Raw genomic sequence first — 12918 nt, forward strand, 5'->3', positions numbered from 1 at the left:
GGTGGCCTATGGGAAATACATTAGTGGTCTTGTGCCATATAGAACATAGCAAAAATTATAAGTAATCTATTTCTTATTGTGATCTGCAGCTCTCTTATTTTGAATTTCCGGTCAAATTGATTTATAAGTCACCATTACTTCAAACATGTACGGACATAGAAGGAGTTGAGGACAATAAATTATACCATTTAAAGCAATTATCTAACTGAACGTATGATTCGAAAGTAAAAGTCGTCTTTTCGCAGAAAACGCAATATCAACGAACCTTGCAATCTGTCTTGCAGCTAATGAATAATCACTAAATCATAGGTAAGCGTTGTTGGACCTTGTAGCTTTGTAACGACAGTCTGAGAAATACACATCGTCGAGACAACGTGAGGCGTTTGATCGATATAATCTGTCATATCTAGTTGAAACCAGTATCTTCAACTACTATCGATGAATCAAAAAGGGGATTTACACTGGACGTATAATTAACACTTTCTGCGATATTGATTTCCCAATGTCCTGGCAGTGTGTGAAAATTGTAGTTGTTCTCCGTTCGATGCGAAATGTCCTGACACTCTCTTTACCACCGATGTGTAATTGCCAGGCAGAGAAGAGAACTCAAACCAGTGCTATTGTTGGCGTTTTCCACGCAAGCAAATCAGGAAATCAATCAGTGACGCTGAGTACGGTCATTGACCCCATTCGTCTTTTAAAGATCTTACAAATTTAACGATTCAGTTGTATGATTTCGAAGCGTTATGATCCTATTTTCGTATGTAAATTTACTGACGTCATGATACTTTTTTTTTCGACAACGTCTACTAAAGAAGTCAAAAGTCAGCCGTTTTGACGCGTAATATCACAAATAGAAACTTCAAAGGTGTAAAACTTCCAATTTCCTGGAGAACAAAGCATGATGTCTTGAAGCATTCAAGCAGCGATATTGGAGATAATTGTCAGACGATATTACATTTTGCAGCCGAAATATATTGGCCTTTCTTTTGAAGAAGCATTATGTATGAATTAACTGTTTGAGTCCACATTGTCGAATGAATGGAACGCCACGATTTTTTCAGTATCTCCATGACTGTAACAACGGTACTATTGGTAGCAGTCTCAATTGAAACGGCCCTTTGAAACAACGGCAATCATCAATCTCTTTGTTATTGATGATAAAGCCTAATCTGTCTGTCTGTACCTCTTCCTTTGTGTGTGTCCGTGTGTTTCTGTGTTTGTCTGTGTGTGTGTCAGTCTGTCTGTCCGACTGTCGAAATTGGTGCTAAGCGTCGATTTTCGCTGTGTATTTTGCGGCGTGCCAAAAATTGACAGTGACGCAACAGCATATCGAAACAGGGTGATATTCCGGTAAACGCATACTACAGATACAACGAGTGGCTTACGTCATCAACTTCATTATCACATTATTCATAAAACTCCTCAAAAACGTTTAAGTTTCTAGAGTGAAAACGAAAGAAAGTCAGCTCACTGTGATATTCTATCATGAATTGAAGTTAAATAAAATTTTGTTCTTGAGAAACGGTCGTCTACAAGTGAGCTTTTGGACGTTTATAGTTGGTATTTTTCCTTGTGTTCGATTATATATATGGATGTATATATATATATATATATATATATATATATATATATAATATATATAAAATATATATATATATATATATATATATATATATATATATATATATATATATATATATATATATATATATATAGGCGGATAAGATCAGAAAGGAAATCACGAAGATATTTCGTGACATTGGCCTGAAAATCACGATCGAGACAAACCAGAAGATTACAAACTTCTTGGATGTGACATTTAATCTGAACGACGGCAAGTTCTACCCGTATCGTAAACCGAACGACCAAACAATGTATGTCCATAAGCAGTCTAATCACCCGCCAACCATTATTAATCACATACCTGACGCAATAAGCAAACGCATCTCAACAATATCTAGTGATAAGGGCATCTTTGATAAATATAAAGGGCGATACAATACAGCGCTAAAGGCAAGCGGCTACACCGAACAAATTGAATTCACCAAGACCAACCAATCAGCGAGGAGAAGCAATAACAGGAAGCGTCATATCACGTGGTTCAACCCCCCTTTCAGCAAGAACGTGGAAACAAACATCGGCAGGAAATTTCTCCAACTTGTCGATAAATATTTTCCAAAGGGGTCTAAACTTCACAAGATCTTCAACAGAAACACAATTAAAGTGAGTTATAGCTGTATGAGGAATATGGCAAGTATAATCAAATCGCACAATAAGAGGGTAATCTCCGGAGAACAGCGTAAGGACCAACCAGCTGATTGCAATTGCAGGGTTAAGTCAGCATGCCCCTTGAAGGGTAACTGTCAAGTCAAAGGCGTGGTGTACAAGGCCAACGTATCAACGGAGGGCAACGGAGAGAGGGTTTACATCGGCCTCACTGATAACACCTTCAAGACGCGCTACACTAATCACATGAAGTCTTTCCGCAACGAGAGATACAAAAACGACACCGAGTTATCAAAATATGTATGGAACTTAAGAAATAAGGGACAAGACTTTGACATTTCATGGTCAATCATTGATAAAGCATTGAGCTACTCTAACATGAACAAGCGATGTAATCTTTGCATATCAGAAAAGCTGCATATTATCAATGCTGACAAATCTACACTGTTAAACAAACGCTAAGAGTTGGTTTCAAAATGTCGCCACCAAAACAAATATTATTTATCGAATTTTAACACTACCTACAAATAGAATGGTTCGTCCCAATCATATATGTAAGAGTGTCGAGCTAGTAATCCTTTCACTCTATCTGAGGATTGCAAGATGCATGAAACTTAAGTAATAGATTTCATTACTTTGTACTTGAAGTAATCTATTTTATATATATATATATATATATATATATATATATATATATATATATATATATATATATATATATATAGATTACATTTATATTTTTTTACTTACTGAATTTGTTTATTCATTTATTCATTCATTTATCGATCACTCCCTCATTCGGTAACATACATTCTTTATGATTGGATGTCCATAAAACTTTACCCTACAACCCACTATATTTATTTAATCATTGATTTATTCATACATTAATAAATTTTATCATTCATTTCTATTAACTTCTTACAAAATATGCTGAGGCACCCTGGGGCAGTGGTTAGGGTACCGGACTCACTATCAGAGGATGCTGAGTTGGAGACTCCAGCCCAGTGTTGTGCCCTTGAGCAAGGCACTCATCGTAGCCCTATTGGGTACCTCATCCAGTGGGTACCTCATCCAGTGGGTACCTCATCCAGTGGGTACCTTATCCTACTGTACTTTCCCTCGCTTTGCTCGGAAAAGTACTGTCGCGGGATAAACTTAAAGCTATCTATTTCCGGTCCCGGTCTTACGGACCACGTCAGGACACTGACTCTATACGGCTTCCAACAGCGTTCCGATGAACACATAAATTGAACTGTCCCTGTTTCAACATGTTAGGAAAGTGCTGGCGTTCGTAAAATTGGGAAGTGTTCATTATAAAGTAGGTTTCTGTGGACACGGCTTTTCAGAGTTTCCCTCCTTTCTTCTGTTTCAAAATTGACCTTGCCGTTGTGTTCGTTGTTGACTTTGTCAAAGTTAATCCAGTGATAATCTGGTGACAGCGTCCACAGATTAGTAACTTACTCTCGCCTGCTTAAGCGCATTAGCAATCAAACGCATAACATAAGACAGTTATAAAAATTCGCATAAGATAGTCCAAGGAAAGTACATGACACAGTGAAGGACAAAGAGAAAGCTTTGCAAAACCAGTGCTAATGTAATACCACGACACCAAAAGTTTGGTAGTATAGATCTTTATTAGCCATAAATTTCATAGTCAACCGTTGAAATAAAATAAACAATAGTAACAAGAAAAGTGTGCCGAAACCAAGACATCCCTACCACCCGCCCCCGCCCCTGGGGACGGATTTTCGACTGCCCAGGTAGTATCGTATGTAAGGATGTACGATCGGAAAAAGTAAAAGTAATGTCAATTTTTTCAAATGGAGTTTTTTGAATACCTAGTACTACATATGAAAGTAGTCCAAAACTGGGAAAGAGATGGGGTCACCACGCTTGATTTTTTACAAAATGACATTAAAAATTCACAGTTTTTCACAAAATCACTAAAAATCAATAAAAGAGGTCATCGTTTTCATATTTATATCATGATTTCATTTTTCACGTTTACACTGTAAAAGAACAAACAAATTATTAATTTAAGCTGATTTGAAGATTTTACTTACATTAAATTGAGTTAAAAAGTCACGATATTTATTTTTTAACCAAATTGCAACAAATATGCCCCAAATTTTAGGAATGGGAGAGGGTAATTTATTGATTATTGATAGTTTCTACTAAAGTCAATTTTCTCAAACTTTGCTAAATTATAGCTCTTTTTGTGAATTTTTCATGAGGGAAAATGCCAAGACGTTTTGACCGGTTAAGAAGGGCTTGACTACGCAGTTTCTGCGTAGTCAAGCTTCATTACGTATTCATGGTGACCCCTGGCCAGCTGTCAATAACTTTGGGGGCTTTTGTCTTTTGGCCTGCTTTGCATATGCGTCGTTGGACACGACCTGCCAATCACCCAGGTAGTCAATTAAACTATTAATTGACTGTTTACCGACCCAATTAACACTATCCAACAGTATCAGTCATATTTTAATCGCGTGGCCCGGATGGGCACAACGTAGGAACGCGTGTATTTCTATGTGTACGTTTCACTTGTGGTGTTGTTTGTACCATCGTGCGTTTGAAGTCCTTGTTTCACCTACAGTATTACCTTCAAGGTGACAAGCTTACTATTAATGTTCAGTATCATTGCACCGAGTTCTGCCCAACGGTGAAAACCACCTGTTTTGCCTACTAATTACTGCCCGTCGCTGCCCGTCCTGAATGTAGCCTATCTATAGCTACAGTAATCACATAAATCATTTATCAGTTTTGATATATACTCCTAAATTGTAAGTTTGATCAAAATCGAGACCACATTCAAGGGCTATGCAGACTGTCCATGTACGCACACACAGTGACAAGAAGGCGGCAAACACCTACTCACCAAGCACATCGAATCGGCAAAAAGAAGCATAAAAAAGCTAGGCTCATCGCCAAAACAAACGCGCCAAGCGCTAACAAAAACCCATACCAAGCGGCCCTTTTCAGGGCCACCAAATACTCCAAAAAAGAACAACCAAAAAATACGATAAAATGACATAGAACACACAAACACTTAAAAGAAATAACAAAAATCGTACACATAACAAACAACTGAAACACAACATTAAATACAAAATAAACAATCACAGTAACGTAACAGAAAACATGGCCGTGGAAATAAATCAGCTATTTCCAAAGAAAAGCCGACAACAACATGAAATTCAACAACAACCTATCATCGCTCAAACTATGAAACTCCGAAAAATAGTACTAGGCAAAAGCCTTAAAATTCATTCGGACACCAACAAAACCAAACAGAATAAAACCACCTCAGGATTTCAACAAATAAAGTCGTATAATGTGACTACGCTACATCGTGAGACACAAACAATCGCAACACCAATTCAAAGAAAAGTCAAATTGGACTCCACGAACAACAAAAAAACAAAAACTTGAAAGCTATCTAAAGCTTCTAAACTCGCACTTCTAGAGATACCCTTTCAAACAAGGAAACAAAACATGTCGCGTGCCAAAAGAATCGCGATAAACCAGCTTGCAAACAATGGACAAATTTTGGGAAAATAACCCGTCGACAAGGGTCGGTTTTTCGTTATTGTCAACACAAACGATTACGTACTCGAATGCTAAAGGCAATTACGTAACACTCAGTATTATACACAACAAGCCAGAACAAACAGTAAACAAAGTAAACGAACTATTAATTAAAATGTACGAGAACAAGCACATCAACCAGGATACTTGTAAGTATCTTGATCCAATAAACATAAAATCCGTACCCCGCAGTGGTACTTATTGCCTAAAAATTCACAAACCTCCGCAAAAATCTAAAAGACACACCAGTCAAAACAAAATTTACCGAAGTAAAGAAATATAGAACAAACAAACCGAACCACCAAACGGACTCACAACGTGACCAAAATTAATATACTTGCCTCGCTAATCGGAAAGCAAGACCACTAAAATGCATTAAAATAAATTTTCACAAACACAAACTAAGGAAAGAATCTACACTGCGACTGATGAGAAACCACACTCGGGTTTCGAAACGCAAGCGTCAAAGGGCGACTCTATCAACTTTTGTAACAACATAGGTCCGGCTGCGTCTCGCCATAAGCTTTCCCCACACAAACAAAACATTACTGTACACACTAATCCAAACTTCTCTACAAATATCCAAAGCGAAACAAACATTTCATTAACACAAACAATCGGATAAGAATGTAGGAACACATTTTCGAAACGAATCAAACACAAACTCGACACAAAAACATTTAGGATATTTAGGTGGGGAGCCTGTTTCACATTTTTTACATCTCGCTATACTGTCTATGATTCTAAAAATAAAGTCATCTGCCACTTTTTCTGTATACGCGGTTTGGCAAAACTCATCTCTTCAATAGAAAGTCGGGCGATTTCATGGTTCTTTGGGGCACTTAAGTGTACGTCGAGCTTAAGGAATGTAGTTATATTCGCGATGTTTTATTCGAAAATTATATATTTCTTCAAGGGCAAATGCACATAATTTATGCTGTTGGAAATACTGGCCGCTCATAAACAAGACAATAAACTCAATATATGTGCATCTTTACTTTTATTGTCAAAGTACCACCGACACCCACAAAAAACCAAATGGTTCAGTCCAGGTATTTGCAACTCTGCCATCCGAGTGGTCAACAGGAAATCAACCATAGGTGTCTTTTGGCACGCGTATACGCCAGTCACCTAGGCGACGGTAATCTGCACCACTTATCACCACCGGGAAGGTACTCCTCCCCATATACCACTGGTGATCCCACCCTCAAGGCACTGCGTCATTCGACCAAGCATTGTTATTGTAATTTCTTGCATAAAATTAACACCGAGGTCAACCGGTCAAAATGTCTTGGCATTTTCTGGCATGTTCAAAACCACATTTTGTTTAGTAGGTCACCAAGCTCGATTTTTCACAGTTTTGCAAAATGTAACTAGGATTTATAGCTTCTGGCGATAAACGATGCTCTCCCGGATTTGCCGCACGAGGGTGCTCTTCAAATGCTGCTGACCTGCAGTGGCCTTGTCCAGGCCTGGTCACGATTCAAGCCAACCTGTAAACTTTAATGAGAGGGAAATGACAGAACAAAGCAAAGAACAATCTTTTTTTATTGCCGTGACGCTTATTGGTCGGGATTACGTTGACTTCGCTGCAGGCCAAGTTGTCACACACTACGTGGAGACAGGAGCCAAGGACGTGAATCGTTTCCCCAATACACGGAGGCATTCTGTTAGTCGCTATTCGGGCTAGTACCACGCTAACAACTACCTTAAGCACCACGTCGATGATTGGTCAATAAGAACAATAGACAACATAACAACCAATAATATCCTAATTAACAGCTATCTTTTGGAACAATTATATCATAATTATATCATATAATATCAGCAATTATATCATATTGTATAGGATATTATTGGTTCTGTTGTTTATTGTTCTTTATTGACCAATCATCGACGTTGTTCTTAGCGTGGTACTAGCCCGAATAGCGACTAACAGAATACCTCATACACGATGACAATCGTAAGGCAAGCCCACAACTGACACAAGTATCTGGATTTCCGGCTAGTACACTCAAATCGACAATGCAACCACAGGGTGTTGTCTACATGTCCGTCCCCAGGGGTGGGTAGGTGTTTCGTTGTATCGCTAATAAAGATATATTCTACCAACCTTTGGTGTTTCGGTCTTAACTTAGCACTGCCCTTGACAATCTTGCGTATACGTTACATGCTGCGTCTATTATCTGATGAGTTTGAGTGCCTAATTAGCCAAAGTAATCAAGGGTAAATTACTAATCTGTGGACGCTCTCACCAGATTATCCCTTGCTGGTGCGTTCGTTATTGACTTTGTCAAATTTAATCGGGTGATAATCTGGTGAGAGCGTCCACAGATTAGTAATTTACCCTTGACTACTTTGGCTAATTAGGCACTCAAACTCATCAGATAATAGACGCAGCACGTTGATAAAACGTATACGCAAGATTGTCAAGGTAAGTGCAAAGGTTGGGAGAGTATATCTTTATTAGCGATACAACGAAACACCTACCCACCCCTGGGGACGGACATGTAGACAACACCCTGTGATGCAACGGCCATTCTTCCATTCTCCGTTAGGTCTACTAGCGACACTATTATTGGGGTTATAATACTCGTCTTTCACATTGTCCACTACCTCCTCTTGTATAGCGAATCAGACGTCACACTTCTGACTTACGCTGTAGGCCTACAGGCTATTCTCGACCGCGGGTCATCCGGGTACTTGCGGTTTTTTACGTCATTTTTGCGTCACAGCGCCGTGAAGGGGTTCTGATTTTTCAACCACCAAAACAATATTCAAAGTTTCAATATACATAAATGACATAACTTTTAGTTCTACTTTTTTCCACACAATTTCTGTATCATTCGCTCTTCTGTATCGTCTGATCTCTCATTCACCTCGCTCGTATGCGTTTCACCTACTGACGTCACTCCGCGGTCGAGAATGGTCATGTTTCATTTTTTTTATCATGTGCTTCTGTCTTCGCAGAATTCTCGTACCTTCCAGCGTGTTTTGAGGGCACGCTGAACATTTTCTCGTCGCGATTTTTCTCCGCGAGATAGAAATTTTCCCTTTATACCTGCAGACGACATTTTGTACAGCGCAAAGACGTTCGGAACGTCACTATGCGCGCGTGGTTACTATAGATACATTTCTGCGCGGAAATCTGCCCAGTACGCTAATATTTTTCCGATCTTACATCCTTAATCGTTCTTATATGGCAAAGAAGCAATTAGTATTCTGCTTGATTAGATTGTGTGTTCTTTGAAGATTTTGAGGGTACACAGAATAAATATTGCGGAATTTATTAATCACGCCAGGAAGCCGACTAACACTTCTTATCCAATTCTATTAATAAGGGAGCCGTCATTATTTACGGCCTGGGGGGGGGTCGGAGGAATTGCTTTCGAAACTCCAAAATTTCGAGTAACCCCCCTGCCAACCATGACGTGTTTGAGTAACCCCCCTCTCTGCTACAGAAAATTTGAGTGACCCCCCCCTCCCCCCAAAAAAATTTGGAAAGTTAAATATCTATACAGTAAAATGGATTGCTGCTGCGACAGGCCCTGTACAGACCCTGATTAAACCCTGTGGTATAGGTCTTTGTCGGAAGGAGGTTCCAATTGCTGTGGCAGGGGCTGATGTACAGGTCTGTATCCAGTGGTCTTGTGACATGCAGTTATTCTGTAGGATTTTTTTAAAGAGGGGGAAGATGTTGTGCGAAAGCACCACAAGAGACCGCATAAGCGGTCGCGGGGGAGGTCAGGAGGGGGGTGTCCCCCTCCTGCCATTGGAGCTTTTGAAAAATAGAGGTTAAAATGGTGTTATTTGGTGGCACTTGGGGAGTATTTTTTTCGTATAAAAAACTCAAAGGAAAATAAATCTGAGACAGTATTCCAAAACTTATATTTCAGTTCACTGATTTCAACTATATTTTTTGAAACCGAAAAAATAGCGACAGACATACATTTATTCACATTTATTATTTATTATTATTTTCCTGCAATAAAAGATGGGTTTGTTGTCAAGGCATTCAACTGGTTTTAAACTTTATAGCATCAGAATAAGCTTGCTTTACACATTTTCCCCTATCGGTAACCTATACAATGTAGAATATAGAAAGCAGACGTTTCTCATTAATGATCAGGCAAGTATATCAATCTTTAATCAGGAAATACTGAAAAATGTACTCAGTACTAGCCTCTAACATAAGGCTTGCCACGTCGAATAGCTGATCATTCTCGTCTGAAGATCACAATAACGTGAAACACATAGTGTAATGAGATTTTAGTTTCTACTTGAAACCACCTGTATTATGATATATATATATATATATATATATATATATATATATATATATATATATATATATATATATATATATTATGTGTGTGTGTGTGTGTGTACACAAATACCGGGTATGAATATACATATCTTTACTATTATTGTTGTATTAATTCGTAACTCCACTAAATGCTTCAACACATGTCAACAAAATTGAGTAGCCCCCCTTTCTTGTTCTCCACTTTTGAGCAACCCCCCTTTTAGCTTTCGATTTTTGAGTGACCCCCCCCCTCAGATTCCTCCGACCCCCCAAGGCCATAAATAATGACGGCTCCCTAAGAAAGTCTATATTTACAATAGCCTAAGGGAGCAGGCCACTGTTCAGTGGCTTGCGTCCTTGCTGGGTATACACCTTCAGCCACTTGTAGACCTCGCAGTATATAATTCTGTACCGCAGCAATTAGCAGGACTTCAAAAATGTCCATGTGACTTCAAAGGAATCCATTATAGGATAGGTATTGTTAGGATTGAGTTGGACCCCTATCTTTCTGCAATTTACCAACGGAACGCATTGTGGTCCGGGAGATTTTGAAGTGAAAGTACGTGTCCATGTCTTGGTAGCCGCGAATAGTTCCTTAGTAGCCAGTAGATGCAATCCTGCTACCATACAGAACAAGTAAGTCTCTTATAAATTTCTGTTGACTATTTCGCCTGTTGAACACGTCTCAAATCATTCACTGTAGGACGTTGAATACACATTTCACCAACTGTGATTTCACTGAGGTTGAATGTAGCTGTCTGGCGCTGTGATTTACACGCTTTCCAGGTTTTGTATCGTATGTAAGAGAACTGCACCTCGGAATGTATTCCAAATGAAAATCAAATCCTTTATCGTCACAACACTTGGCCGGTTAAAGCACAATTTACTCTACTTTATACGGCCATTTTTTGGCCTTTAGCTCCATGATCTCTGCCATTGCCTTTTACTGAGAGTATGTCTTATGTAACATTGTATAATTCAATGACACTCGGCGGGGTATTGTTATATTACCATTATACATCTACAATCTACCTAAAACGACGTAGGGAACGCCCGTTCCGTAACACTTAGTTTCAAGATACCCACAGCACAAGCCGTTAAACTCCCTTGATCAGTCCAACTTGCGCGCGCTCACAAGAACGGTTTCAAGGTACCCACACTATATGTAAACAGTGATGTCTGCCCCCATGAAAATGAAAACAAAACGTCGCGTCGATAGATCGACACACACGAGAACAATACTCAGAATTTTTCTCAAAAGTATTATTTCATGGCAATGTTTATTCCTGTGACGTAACCGCGCGAGCTCGAGGTCCTTCAGTCGGTCGATCAGATTTGCAGCACACAACAAGTTCATATAAACGTTTCCCGACCACAAATCCTGTTTTCGAGCTTAATTTGCTGTATTTCTGCCAGTGATTCAAAAGCATGGACGGTGATAGTTACTCTGACGATGGCAAGTACGACTGGGATTCACTGCAGTGGCTGAGTTACAAAAACGGGGCGCATTTTACTACAACGACAATGCGAGCGATGTACCCCAAACACTTCATCAACTTGAAGTACGGGAACCAGTTGCCGGTACAACCGCTATAACAGTAAATACCAACCACAGCCTAAACCAGCAATCAGAAACAGCAATCCTGTCATTGCCTCAACATCAAGTTCAACAAACATTTACTCCATCCGATTCAATCGCAGATAACGATATGCAGGAAATATTCCGCTTGGCCAAAGATATCGCTAGTAGTGACAGTGCATCCAAAGAAAACCACGTTGACGAAGATATCCGTAAATTTGTTGACGGACAGAAAAACGAGAACACAAAGAAAAGGACAAAATATGAAGTAAATATCTTCCGACGTTTTCTGCAGCAGAACAACGAGTTCAGAGAAATCAGCACTATCCCACCATCTCAGTTAGACTCATATCAAAGAGAGCAAAAGTTAACTTAAAGTCCGGTTTCGAGTACGTTTTCCGCTGTTGGCCATCGGACATCAGACGATGTGACAAGTTGTATCTGACAGTTATGTAAAGTAGATTGGTGGCATTACGAACGAATTCGTGTATGCAGCGCAGTGGGTAATGCTGCTTTTAAATGTGTTGGTAGAGTTTACTTTATTTATAGTTCAAGTCGGTAAATTTGCCTAGCCTTTAATTGTAATCTAAAATTAAAGTTTAGCTTTATCTGCCGTATGTCAATAGTTTGTCCCCATAAGATTGCATACATACACGTCATTCGTCATTCATGCCTTGGTTCCAACGGTTGAAGGTTAAACCATGGAGGTAGTAGAGAACTACCTCCATGGTTAAACATAGCCGGTACTTGGATGGAACACCCAGGCTTATATCAACGTTGAGAGTCGATGGGTCTACCACTTGCTGTTATTTTTCGATTGTTTTTAATGAAGACGTCATCCAAGTTTTGGATCGGCCATAACGCAACGCAGCACCGGTATAGTCAACATTGGTCAATGCTGAGAAGGACATCCACGTTCATATTCAAATGACATGCAAGGTCGACGACTTCCAACCTCTGTGCCAAGTAGTATTGAAGATTTTGAAATGTAAGACATCCCAAAGTGGTAGGTCGTGGTTTTATTAACACACCTCAAGGGTCCATATAGTTGAACAGTTGTTCCCTTCTTGACAGACCAGTGTAGGACGAATAAACTTTGCAAATGTAACGTAACTGTTCAATTGCGTGTTCACCTGTGAATTTACTGTTTAATCACTTCACAAGCTTAAGATATTTCGGTCTAAAGTCTGTTAACTCAGGCATCATGTTCGTT

General features: G+C 39.2%; 1 protein-coding gene across 5 annotated transcripts in view; it reads left to right on the top strand.

Annotated features, from left to right (window-relative positions):
- The first annotated feature begins 10451 nt into the window (after positions 1–10451).
- The window catches only part of LOC139125532 (alpha-2,8-sialyltransferase 8E-like), a 30866-nt gene continuing 28399 nt past the window's right edge, over positions 10452–12918 (top strand). For 2 of the 5 annotated variants that reach the window (XM_070691595.1, XM_070691598.1), the window contains exons 1-2: positions 10452–10762; positions 12538–12711. The gene's annotated coding sequence lies outside the window, so the exon portion shown is untranslated. The remainder of the gene's footprint in view (positions 10763–12537; positions 12712–12918) is intronic. The other 3 variants (XM_070691593.1, XM_070691597.1, XM_070691596.1) reach the window with 2 other exon arrangements.

The sequence above is a fragment of the Ptychodera flava genome (assembly GCF_041260155.1).
Source record: "Ptychodera flava strain L36383 chromosome 3 unlocalized genomic scaffold, AS_Pfla_20210202 Scaffold_25__1_contigs__length_14229661_pilon, whole genome shotgun sequence".
NCBI lineage: Eukaryota > Metazoa > Hemichordata > Enteropneusta > Ptychoderidae > Ptychodera > Ptychodera flava.